This window comes from Toxotes jaculatrix, chromosome 1, assembly GCF_017976425.1.
Source record: "Toxotes jaculatrix isolate fToxJac2 chromosome 1, fToxJac2.pri, whole genome shotgun sequence".
NCBI classification, from domain to species: Eukaryota; Metazoa; Chordata; class Actinopteri; family Toxotidae; genus Toxotes; species Toxotes jaculatrix.
The window spans coordinates 4,826,945-4,839,380 of NC_054394.1; positions in this window are offsets into that span (position 1 = coordinate 4,826,945).

The following is a 12,436-nucleotide window of genomic DNA, read 5'->3' on the forward strand; positions in this document are numbered from 1 at the left end:
GACTATATGTTCATTGTTTATTGTATTAGATGTGACTTTTGTTTACAGCCTAACAGGTGTTGCAATACCAGAAACGCTGACTAGTGCTGGAGAGCATTAAGTTTCAACTAAACACACACACACACACAGTAATGCATCAGTGTCAAAATAGTTTCAACGAAGATGAGTCATCTAGTGAGTGACCCTGAGTAAATTTATTAAGATGGTCATAGGCTTCACAAAAACTACTGTTAATATCACAATATGTGTAACGCAGACTATTATTTGATTTTGTGTGTACAACCACGACTAACTACAACAATGTTTTGTGAGACAGTTCCTGCATGGACAGAAATCCTTTCAGTCAGGGTTTGTTGACTAATGTGGATCTGTCTCAGTGTTAAAGAGTTAAACATTAAAGTTTATATGAAACAATATTCAAAATTTTGTTGTATTCTAATATAAAACTAAGATAACAGTGAAGAATTGGAAATACACAGTGTATATTTCATAAACCTGGAGTAAAAAGAGCAAGTGCCTGTATTCAAAATGTACTGTAGTTAAAGAGTATTCAGGTAACTTGATATGATAAGCAACGAGAATGATGTTTAGAAGGTCAAAGGTCACAGTGCCCAGGATATTCTTGTGACCACAGATGGATCGTGTAAGAGAGAAGTGCTTGGAAAATAGACAGCAACAGAGAGTGGTAGATGGATTTTTTTTTTCTTGTATCGCTTTCAGGCGCTGAGATGTTATTGTCACATGATAACCTCATGATGATTTCAGATCGTGGTGGCTTGATATTACATTTTTATTGGAACTACCTTTATGCAGAGCTTCAAGAACCACAGAAGTCATAACCACAATTCCAACTTAAATAACAGATTTTTTTTATATTACTAAAAAAATGTTTTAATGACACAGTACAAGGTTTGACAAAAAGCCACAGAATTTTTATTTTTTTTAAACCTTTTTATCCGAGGTCCCTCAGAATGAACCTTGGTCTAGAAGAAATGTGTAGGACTTCAGAGAGCACGTGACAATGAGCATGTGACATACTGTGTTGTGTATATAGGGACAAGCTCATGTACACGCACACACTTAGCTCTAAGCTCATACCACATTTTCAGCATCCTGAGAGAGATGTCATACCATACCATACCAATGTGAGTGTCCCCGGTGTGTGTCCTTATGAATGCCATATGTGTGCTCTGTATGTATACATGTTTGTGCATTTATGTGGCTACAATGGTCCTTGATGGTGACCTTGACCAAAGGAATGTATGTAATATATATCACATATCCAGTGCATTTCTCGTCCTTACCTAAATGTTGTTGTGTGTTCTTTCACACTCCCTCTGCCTGCCCAGTAAAGTCTGCCGGTTCACTTGGACGTGGCAGTGAAAAGTGAGGAGCACATGTTCAAGCGCAACAAAATCCTCCTTTGGTTCTCATTATCTCCCACGAGGCCTTTCCTGAAAATGATCAGATCAGTGTAGAAAGTAAACATACTTCAAAGAGTCATGAAAACAGTGTAGGTGTATTAACAGCTGTGTATGGTAAAGTGACAGATTCCAGCCAGGTTAAATCAATTTGACAAGGTTTTACTGCATTCCTAACCGTGGAGCTGGTTTCTATTTAAGGGTTTTCTCAACACAGCTACCAGAGAGCCAGACAGTCTTGTGTTTTGTTTTTCTTTTTTGCCCTCATACAAATGAAAACCCTGATTAAGATTTCTCACCTGTTCACTTGGTATTGGACCTAAAAACTACCACTAACTGTCCATTTTGTTTTGTCATAGGTAAGTGTCCAAACTGTCACAGTACAATTTATGTTCAGACATCTGTGACCAGTGTGCACCATTCATAATAGGAATGTCCTCTTCAGCACAATTTATGCATCTACTGTACAAATTTTAATTTCTTTTTGAAAGTGGGACATGGGAACGGGGTCTTGGATCTGCAAAAATTAGGAGTCGATAATCACGCCTTTCCACGGGAATCCACTATCTGACCATTTCACAAACAGCAGGAGGTCAGAAAACTAATTGCCAGACTGTTCTGATAGGATATGCATGTGCATATTTTCACTGCGTAGAAATAACCCAATTTTCTGACGACAGAAAACGTTTCTACCACACAGCACACAGTGATAAAACATCAGCTCCAGCGAGCTAAAATGACAGGTGGAATTCAGTGAGAAGTCCTGCAAATCCAGACTACACCTAATCTGCTGCTGCTTTAGTAAAAAAAAACTGTGAATGGGTCACTGACAGGGGAGCACAGATTAAAAGCACTGAAGTCCCCCTCACTAATATTGGCATTAAAAAAAGTAACATTAGCAGATCCAATTCCTACTGTTAGCTACACAAGAGCACAGAAGCCCACGCTTTCATATTTGTAATGATAGCATTAAAATCGTGCTGTTTACATTACATTCAAACATGGTTTCAATCTACATACACTTATAGAGTGTATGTGTCCATTAATTATACTTTTCTCAGAACAGACAACAAAATACTTGAACTACAAACAGTTAAATAGGTGTTTGGCATTTTGGATATGAGATCAAATGCATGGACATTAGTTTGTGCAACAGAACAAGCTGATGTCCACGCATGGATACCACCACCTGGAACTGATCCCACTGTCTTAAAAGGAGCTTTAGACTGAACAGCACATCTGAAAGGATTTGACTTGATGGCACAACAGAAGGTATTAACAGTTTTTAACCAATATGTACTATCACTGTCATAACACAGAGGAACACTTCAAAATAAAACAGACGACTTTACAGATAACCCTCAGTCACACACATCCCTTAGGTAAGATGTTTATTGATACCATCACATCTGCAGACAGTAAAGAAGTTAAAAGATATATTTGTTGTACCAGTTCAAGGTTTGTATAGACAGAATGTGTGTACATCTCAAAGCATTCATATTATTTTTTACAGAGGACTTTTAATTTCTCCAGGCACAATAAACACAATGTACATATTGTGTGTTAGTAAGTTATGTAACTTGCTAACACACAAGGGCAGCTGCAGAACTGTAAACTTACTTTTTATAATGTGATGCAAACCTGTTGATAGCTGAAGCTGAGACATGAGCCACCTGCACAAATCAGTTGATCAAGTTATCATAATAACATATCCAACAGTATTTAAAGCAAGTGGCCACATGCAGTGGTGTCCACCAAAATGTCATGTTTGTAGTCGCACATCTGAAACAAGTTACATAACAACTGAACTGTATTACTTCCATCCTAGATATGAATGCTCATTCATTCCTTTAAGAATCCATAGGATCCCTGATAATGTATGTGATTATATTTCACAACACTCATCTCACTCACCAAATCAGTTATTTTTTTGCTGACCCCTGAGTCAAAGGCTGTCAAAGGCTCATCACATCCAACAAAAACCACCAATTTAATCTATACCATTGTACAATGAGTGAGTCAGAAAATGATTCATGAATCGAAATGATCCCACCTCCTTCACTGAGTTATTGATTCTCCATCATGCAGCTTCAACTGCACCCTCACATCTGTTGTCAGTTCATACAGTACAATCGTCTCTGTTCTATGTTTTCATCATTTGGCATCAAAACATCATCTGCTGCTGTCTTCACCTTTTTTTAACTAAGCAAAGAAGCTGGAACCTAAATGCACCTGCTGATAATCACACTGGATGACCGAACCACAGGCACAACAGTGATGTGTAAACACTAAAATGAGGAAAATTTATTTCTTAGTATTTATTGTGGTTGAAATGCTTGTGGTAACATTTCTCAGAGGATTAGTCAGAGGGTCTTAAAATCATATTTTTACATGTCCTAAAAAGAGTTAGCGTAATAAGATGATTCACATGCTGCAGTGAATCACATACAGTATGACACGGCTGAGCCTGTATGAGGCAGTGATGTTTAAAATGAACATGTTTCTGTGTCAAGAGATGAATGTCTAATAAAGGAGGCTGAGTCACATCCAGCACAGAGAAATCTTCAGCCTACCTCCTGCTGCCATTTTGAATCATCGACTGCAGCTGCCTCACATAATTTAGAAAAGTGTGGAAATTTTAAAAAGTTGCTTCAAAGGCCTCAGTCCCCAAATCAAACTCATTTGTCTTATATTTTCTTATATTAGATTAATATATATTAAGACATGAATGTATGTTTAAAATTTTCAGGCAGCTAGTTGTGAAACTCTTACTTTTTTGCACTAAATTATTAACCACTGCTGTTTTTGGGAGTGTAATTTCACACACAGTACATAACTGATGCATACTGCATTTAGCATGTTTTCAGTTATTACAAACATTACTGATGCAAGGGAACCATCAGAGCATTACAAAAATCAGTAACTGAACAGTCTCCTTTGGCTTGTTCCAGCTCTGTGTTGTGGTGGACTCTGCTGGTGCACAAACACACAAACACACACACACATACATATGTATGCAACACAGAATCTGCTCAGACCAGGGTCCCTGGGTGGGGTCAGGGATCAGATGTCAGCTGACCATAAAATGAGATGACAAGGCATTTCTTCTGAGAGGAAGCATCAGAACTTGAGCAACTAATGTTGCCTACTGAAAGCAGATGTGAGCAGTGCAACACACCACACCGTGTCCTGCAACACGTGAACATAGGTTCGTGTCATCTGGTGAGTTGTTCTTTTAAGAAAGTGACTCATGATTTGCTGGAATTTCTTTCAACGAGAGTGAAGAAGAACTTTCTGTTTTGTTTTGGCCAAAAAGGAACTAAAAGCCACAGCGACCCTTGATACTGCAGCATTTGTCAGCAATACATAATTACAGGAAGCAGATTTTAGATATGGGCACAGAAGATAAGACTGTGAAAACCACATTTAATCCCCCATAGTTGTAGATTTGATATTTTGTGCGTCTTTGACTAATTACTGAATAGTTTCAACTTTAGTTTCACAAATGGTAAAAGCAAATAATGTGAGATGGGAGATAAAAGGTAGACACAGTAACAAGACTGCAGTGCAGTCTCAGAATCTGTGCTGTTCTTGATCATTGTTTGAGAGAGATGTTGATTCAACTCTTCCTTCTGGCAAGTGAGAAGAAGCAGATGATTCTGTTTACTTACCTTAACCATACCATACTCACCATGTGCAGGTACTGTATGCATCCAGAATCTAAAACAAAATAAAAAATACTGGCATTGGACATTGAAGGTTTTTGTCCAAAACCAGTGATCTTGTCTGACAACAGGGTTGGAGGAAATACATCAGTCTTCACCCACACACACCAACAAATAAAGTCATATGCAGTCTACTCAGTGCCAGTAGAAAAATACTGAAAGCTGTCAAAATAATGTACAGTATTATGATTTACTTTACGTCAGTGTGCACCTGTCTCTGTGCATGTCATGTTTATGAATCTGAACTTGGAGAAACGCTACACGTCTGTTCTATAATCCTGAGATATTGGAAAACAATCTATAGTCTTCACTGAGACTAGTGTGATGTGTTGTTTCTTTACCTCTACATTTATATGCTCTCTACTCATCTTTTAAGCTCTCTGCTCTCTTCTTTTCTTATTTAGTCACGATTTTCTCTCTTTCGTTTCCAGAGTCACTTCCTCTCTGTGCTGAGTAAGTCTCTGTGCCTGTCAAGTGTCACAGCAGATGAAATAAAGAAATGTAGGGAGGGAAGAGAGAGTAGGGAACAAAGACTGGACAGATCAGGAAAAGGAGTATGTGTGTGTGTTTGGGAGGGGGGGTGCCAGAGAAAAGGGGGGATGAAGCAGGGAGAGGAGTACAGGAGAAACCCCAATTTTTATTACCCTCCTGCACCCTGTGCCCCTCCTTCTCCTCCTCCTCCTCCTCCTCCTCTTCCTCTGTATGGCAGAGCAGAATGTAGGTCTGCGCTTGCCTACAGCCATCAGCAACAATCAGTTCTGCCCCAGTTACTGACGCATCTCACAGACTAAACACACACACACATACGTCACAACAGGCAGAATCACACACACAGATGCACATAGAAACAGACACACAATATGCTAACAGAAACACACACAAACACAACAGCCTCAGAACACACGCATGCTGGCATAGAGAGGCATGATCTGCATCATGCTTGTACACATGTATATGAACATTTGAAGATGATCATGTTTTCACACTTTAACAGCGAGAGGATTTGGAGGAACAACTTTGATATTTTCCATCCATCAGCCATATCTAATGGGGATATCGTTTGAGAAGGGGGGCTAGAGCTAATCCCAGCTAACAATGGGCAAAAGGAGGGGTACACCCTGGACAGGTCACCAGTCTATCAATTAAAGTAATGCCATTAGTGTGCATATAGTATCTCTGATGCAGACATACACATGTGCACACACTAGTGTGGTCAGGCTCAGTGGCACATCTGCATGTTCTTGCCAGCTGTTTGAACTTTTGAAACTCAATGATTGTAACTGTTGAAAGTGAGTTCACAGAATGTGGAGAATTCTTTAAATCTGACTTGGATATAAATAGATTACAGCCGTGACAGCCAACATACATGTGCTTTTAAAGTAAGTATCTTTAGATTTGACTCTTCCAAAAATGTTTGCGGTTGCCATATGGGAAAAACTATACTGAAATCCAAAATTAGCATCAAAAAATAAATGCTCTGTTACTACTTCTATCAGAGGAGGCTATGCACACTGGCTGACTGACTGAAGTCTGATTTTTAGAGACTAGTTTAACCTTTGTGTGAGTGCAACTTCTCTCTTGTGTTTGACCTTTTTTTTTGTCATATACAAATGTGAGTGAACAAAATAGTATACATTGGCATTACGTGCACAGCTGTTGTGTAGGTTTACAGTAATTAACATGACAGGGTTGTGCCAGGCTGAAATGGCTGCTCTGTTTATGCATCTTGACCATTTACAGTTACACCCAACACTGTTTGAGTGCTTGGTTAAAGTTCAGTTCACCACCAGCTTAGCCAAATACGAGCCTGGCAACGGTGGCATACCTTGGCTGTATGCTGCGCAACCTCCATGTGGCTCCCATCAAGGCAGGCATTTCAACAGTTGCTGAGTATCTACAGATTACAACAAAAAAAAAAGGAAAACCCAGCACTTTCGGGTTTATTTTGTTTCTGCAAGAGTTTCTGCATAAATTTTCCATTGGTGACTTCCCTTTAACTGAGCTGCTGAAGGCCAAGGAAAATTTTGTTTGGTCTTCTGAATGTCAGCAATCTTTTCTCTATGTACAATCTCTGCTCCTCTCCATGTCCCAATAAGGCGTTCGAGCTCCAGATAGATACCAGCGATGTCAGAGCAGGGATGACCAGTGAGTGGTGAGAACAGTCATCTTTTCTAAACAAGTTCAACAGTTACCACAGTAACTGTAGAGAAAGAAGCTTTGGGTCTCATTTTGGCTCTGCTACAAGCAGGAGTAACCCCACTCTTGGCCTACACAGACCTAATGAGGTGGTCTTTGTTTCTATAGGCATATGACCTCTTCAAGGTGCTCAAGTTTCCCACCTTCCCACCACAGGTTTTCACATGTCAGACCACCACTACAGAACTGATTCTGCTTATTCCACACCTCACAACATGGTTTACTTCTTCTGCTGGCATTCTTACTGTGGCCCACTGACAGGGCTTTGACTTAGAAGAACATTTATGGGTTGGACATGTTGGATTTCTGATTATATGTGCAAACTGTAAGGGTCTGTTGTTACACCTCCTCATATAACCAGCACGTCATTGTTTTTTAATGTTTGCTGGTGAGGCTGTAGCAGCCTCACAACAACTGTCTAGTGGTTGGCTTATTGGACACACTTGTGAAGCAAGCACAAAAAGTGTCATGGATGAGAGTTTGTAATCAGTGATGTTGACTTATTGTTGATGGACGTAAGTTTTCAGGATTGCAGTGTTGTGGTTGCACTCCGTCCTAGCTGACAGTGCCACAACTGATGACGGGAGGAGGAAAAGAAAATATCTCACAGTTTAATTTGATTGACTTTTGCCACAGTGTACTGTATATTGTTTTGTGTACTTATTTCCATTGAGGCTCCAGGCAAATAAAAGGAGTGTGCGGGTTCAGTTATTGTGCTGGTCTGATTCTCCTTATGAAAATGCCTCATAGACACAAGGACCAGCTGTGCAGAAATTCGTGACATTAAAGGCAACATCAACGACTGAGGCTTGTTTCTCACGGGGTTGCAGAGCTCTTTATTAATTCACAAACCAGGAAATGAACTCAGCACTACTTCCAGGTCAGTCGTGGGACAAGGGCAAAGGCTTCATGTGGTCTTCTTTAAACTTCTGACCTTTCCCTTCACAGTAAAAGACAGGACAGTACACTGTAAATGCATTTTATTGTGCCACTTGAGACACATTTCCTTCAGGCACATGTAGGATTGGTTGTGCTAAAAGGACATAAGACATCATCCTGAGGGCAGAAAACATTTTGGTGCAGTACCTTAATTATTCAAAGGAGAACAAACAAACAAACAAACAAACAAACAAACAAACAAACAAACAAACAAACAAACAAACAAACAAACAAACAAACAAACAAAAAAAGCTTGGACAAATTCATGAAATTTATCTTAATTTGTCAAACATGCCTCTGGTCTTCCTTTCTGAAATCCAACACAATCCAAGCTCACTGTGCAGTATCGGTCCTCTAAATTTAAAAAGCAGATCATCTGTGGTTATATGACAAAAAAAAAACACTGTGAGCTGTAAGTAAAGGTCCTCTGTGTTGGCATTCCTCTAGAGAAATCATTGTGAAGTGACTCATCATGATGCCCATATGGGCTACTTTCTACAGGCCCCATGAGATGGTCTGTGTTTTTGTTTCATTACATCCTGTCAACATGGTCTCACACACGTTACCTCCAGCTTGTAAACCGTACATCCTTAAAAACACACATTTTCATAACATGTAGTACAAAATGTGACCAGTGTTTATTTTGTAAAAATAACTATGATTATATAATAATTTTTGTCTAATAAGAAAAATATCACCAAAATCATTTCACATTTATTTATTTATTGAGTTTTATTGAGAATTTTCCATGACATCGTGGTCCTGTTATTCTTGGTCCAACTGAACTGATACTTTTTTGTCTTGATTATAGTATAATATAATGATGAATACTATAATGATGAATATAGTTCCAGCGGTGAGGTTTTTATTTACTGACTGATGATGTAGAGCTAAGATGTTAGGAGAAGGCAGAGAACCCGAGGGGGACAACATCAACAACACAACACAGAGACCTGATCTGAAACATTGTCTGAGGGTTGAAAATATTTCATTGCAACCTGAAAGCAAGTCAAAACTTTTACAAAGGTGTAACGGAAATCAGAAAACACCTCTGCAAAATGTATCAGCTGAAACCTTGATATAATCATTACCCATACATCAAACTCAAATGTTCATGTTGATGGCGAAGCTGATGTCGGAGCTAACTGAGCAGGAGAGGGGAGGAAGAGGAGACGTTTACATCAGGACAGGAGAGGGGGAGCGGAGGAGGACAAACAGAGGAGAGGATCTGCTCTCATTAATTTTTCACTTTCATTTATGGTAAATTATTGAAGAGGCATGTTGCATTGCATCTCTGATACAGCATATGCTCTCACATTCATAAGACACTTAAACACCAACAAAGGGACACATACACACAGTCAAGCACCAACTATGCACAGTCCTAGTAGCACATGTTTACACAATATTCATACATTCAGAATACTGCACATGCAGTACACACACACACACACACACACACACACACACACTGTTATAGATACATAGATACTTGCACCATCCCAGGGGAGGTTATTAGGGTAGGATTTGTCAGGCAACCTGCTCCCCCACCCACATATCTGCTATACATACACACGACCACTGCCACTCTTTTTATATCGATCACACGAATATGCACACACACACAGAGCACAGACCTCCCTGTACTTGGTAATAATGCCATATTCTTATAATATTAACCTATTCAGTTTGTTGAATAACCAATGAAGTGCATACATTTGTATTAATTTCACAATAAGAAATAAAGCAGACGTGCATGTGTTTAGAATTTATTCTGTGCCAAAGACAAAAAGGAAGGTTTTATGATTTACTGTTATTGTACGTCCAGATCTACAATAAAGTGTGATGCAGACCTTTTGCTTTTTATCACATATTGGACATACACTACATCACTGTATTAATTTATAAAACATAAAACACTAATTTCACCTCAGACACAGTGTTTACAGCCCACAGAAAGCACATCTTCACAGGCCTGTTTAATGCACACACTTTGACCTGTCATAGTGGGAAAATGCACCAGTGCAATTAAAGTCATAAATAACAACTGTCCATATAGTTTTGCCAGCTCTGTGCCTTGTATTGTGCATATTGTCTCACTGAAGTAGTACCTACATGGAATGAGCTATTATTGATGTTATTAGTTATACCTGTGCTTTTTCTGTTATGAGTCAAATCGTCTGCCCTGAAAAGGTTCTTCTGTATGTTTGTGCCTTTCTATTTGTGCAGTGCCAGAAACAATGGGAGAGTTTGTTACATTAGGTTTTCATGAAACAGTGTGAAAATGAATCACCCAAACCGTAAAATCTGTGCTTGACAACATGTTTGCATCCTCCACTGTTGTCTTCTCTTCTTCACAGGTGATCATTTTTTAACTGGTCCTGTGAAAACGCCACATTCATTCCATCAGTGACATCCATACTTCTTCTGTATGTGCATGTCTCATTGTATCCTGACAGTGTGTTTTGCTTAGTGTCAGTATATTCAAAAGCATTTGCTGCTTCATTTTGTCTGTTTTGATGAAAATAATACATTTTAAAATTAAGTGATAAGGACCCAAGACTCCTGAAAGAGTATGTTTCTGTCATCTTTCCAGACACTGTGTTGCAATTCATAAGGAGTAAAAATGCAAACTGAACCATCTACTCAACCAGATCACCAAAACTCCTCTAAATGAACTCCCTGAGAGCAGATAGGAGCATTTTTACATCAAATTTCTCAAAGTAAAAAAAGGTACCAACAGCACTAAATCTCTTCATAGTCTCACGCACATAGTGGAGCAGTGTTGTCTGCTGCTTGGCCCAGATACATCATACTGTCTGGATACAGCATAGCAACAAGGCATCTGATCAAAGAGTATAGAAGAGAGGAATGGAAAAAAGAGAAACAAAATAAGGACTGTGGAGACAGACAGAGAAAACTGGTAGAAAACAAAAACACAGGGAATCGCAGAGGGAAATGGGAAAGAGATTAATAAACAGAAAAGGCAAAATGCTTGAAAGACAAAGAAAAAACACAGAAGAGACAGAAAAAAGAGAAAGATGTAGGTCATTTGATGCTACAGGAGGGAAAGGATGAGCTCTTCTTTGGGGAACCAGGAAATCTGAACTAAATCAGGACTAAGTTCTTTTGTCTTATTTACTTTTAAGTAAAAATCCACTGAATGAGCGTATCTGCCCGTGGTTTGGACAGCTACATTGCTTACCAGCAGTGTTTTGAATACTTTCAGAAGGCGTGTGTTTGGTGTTGATTACATGAAGGGTTTAATTCAGTGGTGGAACGTCTAAAACAACAAGTAATGAGACAGGCATTTATCCCCACTTCCAATATTAGAGCCAGTAATGCAAAGCACATACCTCTAATCAGCTGTTCACAATTTCACTTTCCGATAGTGGATTACTGAATTTCCTGCCCCATTCCATATATTTGTTTTCTATAGTTTTCGGTATAAATGACATTGAGATTTGGGGCTACAGGTTTAGATGGTGCTCAGTCCTCTTAAGGTAAACATGTAACGAACATCTGTTAACAGAGCTGTTCCAACGAGAGTCAACAACAAGCAGGTTTTCTCAAATGCTCAAAAATTCTATAAATCAAAGTATGAGATCTTCATACAAACAGCTATTTCTTTTGACTGTGTAACAGAACAAGATACAAAACAACATTCAAATATGAGAGGTGGCTCATTTTATTTTCTCCTGATGATGACCTTCTTCTGCTCTTTGTTTTTGGCAGGTTTGGCACAAGAATCCGTCATTTGAGAACACACTCTGATGTGGTTCTTCATGACTTGAGATGTTTCACAGTGGATTCACTGCCCGGACAAAGATCAGCAAAAAGGTCCAGAATGATCACATACTGGGGCATAGATGCAACTCCAAGAAAATGTCCTGCCCTTTTGCAGGGCTTTCAAAATATCTAAGCAGAAATAAGGTGTCAGCAGGGAGAACTAACTCTCTGCCAGTGTTCTCCCAGCAGAATGAACAGAGTTCAGAGACTGTTGTAAACATACATGAGGGGCAAATTCTCTGCTCTTCTCTCTGGGCAGGTGGTGATGGTATGGGCATGGGCAGGATTTGATGATTTTTGTTTGCTTGACTTGTACAGCAGTTGAAACATTTTTCAATTCATAGAAGTATCTGTTTATGTCACAGT